We start from the raw sequence: 3,931 nt of genomic DNA on the forward strand, positions 1-3,931 counted from the left end.
AACTAGGAGGGTCATCCAAAAATAAGTTTCCCGATATTTGTTATTCAAAGGAAACACCACAAGGACAAACTGAATAGTGTAGTAGTTGGGTGTGACATCCCGGCACTGCAGACGTTGGTTAATGGAGTGCCGTTCACCTATGTGTCAGGCATTCAAGCATGAATGTAATATTTCCGAGTACGTCTGACTATTCTAATAAGGAAGAGTTATCCTACTTTTCGTTAAAGAAAAAAAGAGTGCTTTAGAGAATATCCACTGACAGTTAACACCTGTTTATACAAAACACTTTACAAGCATTGAAATGGTGTGTCCTGTATACAGGGTCGTGAAAATCTGCACAATGAACAGTACAGTGGGAGATCAGCTATAACACCATGAAACAACGTTTCTTTTCTGAAATTCCAAGAAATTGTTAACGGAGACTGGCAGGTCACTGGTACTGCACTCTTATACTCATAGGAACAAATTGCCTTCAGCTTTGTCAACGAAAGATGGGGGCCACATTTGCTCGGTAACGTTCGTAAAGAGCAACGAATGAATGCAGCTTGCATTTTCCTCCAATGGTATCAAGACGGTCAAGACGAATTTCTTGCAACAATTATTATTAATGAAACGTGGGTGCACTATGCAAGTGCTGTGACAAAATACCATAGGAAGTCATGATGGGTGCCCGGTGAAAGCATTCTGAAGGAGGTCAAACTCGCATTTTCGTCTGGAAAGGCTATGCCGACAGTGTTTTGGGACTATCCTTGTGTCCAACTTGTAGATTACCTCACACGCACAATCACAGTAAATGCAGATGTACTGCGAGATCATGGGTAAGCTTCAAACTACAATGAAACAAAAAGGCACAGGACTTGGAAGGGAAGGGTGTAGCGTACCACGTCAACACTGTCTGCACTCGTCTTCGAAGACTCGGGATTTATTACAGAAATTCATCTGGAAATTTGCCAAAGAGAGAAAAAGTACACAAGTGAGCTGGTGCAACGCAGAAGTAGGAAGCATCACCTTGAGCATGAGGAGAATGAAGTATACAGGAGACTCACAAGCGTGAGTTTCCTTTTCGTGAGCTTCCTGTATACTTCGTTCTCCTCATGCTCAAGGTGATGATTCCTACTTCAATGAAAATTTGCCCAATCTGCTGTTCCATCTTCCTCTCAAAGCGCCCCTCGGCAGTCACCAATTCGCAAGTGATCACGAAACACAAATTGATCAGGTGAAATGCAAAGTGAATGGCTCACTTTGTAAACAGGACATAGAATGGCACAGACAATGTATTGAATACTTGGTATCACAGTATCAAATATTTGTTCAGCTAAATAAAGTGACTACATTAGGAAGTAATGTTGAGCTCTAATCTGAACATATTTTTTTTCAATGCTATGCTATAGATTTATTATTTTGTTCACAGCAGAGGAACTTTTGTTGGATGATCCTCATACATGAAGGAAATTCCTTATTCTCCTACTTTCCATCACACGTGTGTGAAGCAGCAAGTACAATCTGTTTGCAAATGATTATACTGAGGTAATAAAACTGGACTCTGCAACAACCTTCAGAAACTATGCATGAATGGACCACATTAACTTTGTCCAATTATATTATGACCAAATGGATAGCATGTAGTCTTTCATGCTGTGTGAGTTGTATGCCCATATATTGTAACAAAAAATCAGTCAGATGAAGGCAGTCTGACTGAGGTACGTAGATAATTTAAATAATGTCCATACATATGATGATCAGAGTGTTTTTGGCTCACTGACATGCATATACACTGACAGCATCCACAACGAGAAGACATTACCAGAATCTAAGTGCTGTGAAGTAATATTTTATTTTACTGAATACTATATATCTTTTTTTCTTAACGAAAGCCCGCATTTGTTCGAGGCAATGTCTCTTGAACTAGCGTTCCTGATGGCGTTACCGTTGCTGGTGAATGTAAATTTTGTACGTTAGTAACTCCCCTGCAGAATACTACGCTACACCAACTTGAAGAAATCAACTAAATTATTGAATCACTGAAACGTCAATAAAAAAGTCGACGACTCCGACGAATCGTGCAGCGCAGCACTATAAACCATAGCTCCACAAACACAGAAGCACTTTGCACGTACTGTGGGCAGCAGATAGCAGATGTTTGTTTACTGCACATAACATTTTCCCACAAGCTACACAGCTGCAGCAGTAAAATGGAATCTGACGTGACTCAGGGATTTCAGGACCCTTCAAAAAATCTTGAAACCGCTGAACAGGCAATGCGCTACATATTAAGCACACCTGTAGCTCAGTAGCAAAGGCACTGATAAAATGTTTGCAAAAAGAACAGCGATTTTCAACACACACATCACAAAATACGACACTCGTCGCTGCAACAACGATGGCGATATGGCGATAGCATAATGATGATGATGTTGGTGTCACTTCCGCTGGATTGGCATATGTGTTATTTAACATTTAACCTCCATCACCCAATTATAATGAACGGCCACGGAAATTAAAGATATGACAAAAAATAAGTATTCAATAAGCACGAGCTAAAGCAATGGCAATGACGTCTGCCCGTCTACCCAATCACCATCCATCATCCATCCATCCATCCAACCAGTTCGAACCAGTTCAGTTTCAACGGTTGAAACTTCAAACTTTCCGGACGCGCAACGGGTAGCAGTTGGGGTCTTCGCGGCTGCATTCCACTGGTTGTTATACGAAAATCTTTCGAAATTCTAATCTCCCGCGCGTTTTGTCTTGCAATTTTTGAGCATAGCGAGAACGTACGCCGTGCTGTCCAGTGATAAAAGCTGTTGAGCGCAGCAGAGCTCCCAGAGTACTGTGGTGGACAACGTTTCTTTTTTCTCTGGCTTTCAAGTTTAAGGGGTGAGTTCACTCTTCATTAAAGTATGTGCCTGTTTCTGTGCACCAAATCGCATGTGGTAGAGATGCGTGGCATAATATTGGAATATCGTTTCCTTTATTTCTGCTTCGTATCACCGATTGAAGCATATTGGAAGTGTCGGTTGACCTGACTGCACTTGCATTCAAAGTAGTGATTAACGTTGTATGTTCGGCAGTACAACGTTTCATTAAATGCCTTGGTTCGTCTTGGTGCTAAAACAAATACGGTATCACTAATTAACCATCGAGATTAACGAGTTTTCGATGACTGTTGAAGTGTTGAGTAAACGAAAGTCGACAGTTACGGTTTGCAGGGCGGACATGCCGGAACATAAATGCTGGTTAGTTCATTGTCATGTCAGCCCGACTTCGGTTGTTGCATTTTTCGCTGGTAGTGAAGCTACACACTGAAAATTTTGCGCAAAGTACTTTTGTTTGCATATCATGGTTTCATAGCAACTGGATTTTTCTTTTTATAGGTGCTTGGACTATCTTGCATCGGTGGATATGAAAATAGTGGTAACCTACCCTACGAAACAGCTGTTTGCACATAAGCTTAACAGTTCCCTGTGAGGTGAGGGGAAGCAGTTGTCTCTGACGTGTGACTGTGTTGTCCTCCAATGTTCCTGATTTTCGATGTGCCCCCTAATCTTACTCTGGAGGGTGCCTCTTTAAATTTTTTGTCAACAAAGTATTGCAAATATAGTTGGTGGAAGACTCTAACTGCTTTCCATTTACATGGTTGTCTTGTGGTTAACGAAATCGAACTTTTCTTCAGATGCTGTGAAAGTCAGCAGGGAAGTGCGATGTAGAAGAAACGACTGCAAGAAGCTTGCTAAGGAACCGCACAACCTGTGTGGGCAGCAGACAAAATATTCATCAAACGGTACAAAACTAGTATTTTTGTGCTTGGTCATTTTGAGACATCCTTGGTATTGTATGGAGAACAGCGTGACTATGTCATTCCGTCTTACTTCATCTAAACAGCTATCTGGTAGTAAGATTTTAGTTCCTAAAAGGTTTATTCACTGAAGTC

At 41.2% G+C, this 3,931-nt stretch overlaps 1 long non-coding RNA gene across 1 annotated transcript; it reads left to right on the forward strand.

Annotated features, from left to right (window-relative positions):
- Positions 1-2,588: 2,588 nt before the first annotated feature.
- On the forward strand, positions 2,589-3,720 carry LOC135370636 (uncharacterized). Its single transcript, XR_010415406.1, has 3 exons — positions 2,589-2,877; positions 3,375-3,469; positions 3,674-3,720. It is a non-coding gene; the product is annotated as an uncharacterized LOC135370636 (long non-coding RNA).
- The last annotated feature ends 211 nt before the right edge of the window (positions 3,721-3,931 follow it).

This window comes from Ornithodoros turicata, chromosome 10 (assembly GCF_037126465.1).
Source record: "Ornithodoros turicata isolate Travis chromosome 10, ASM3712646v1, whole genome shotgun sequence".
Lineage (NCBI taxonomy): Eukaryota > Metazoa > Arthropoda > Arachnida > Ixodida > Argasidae > Ornithodoros > Ornithodoros turicata.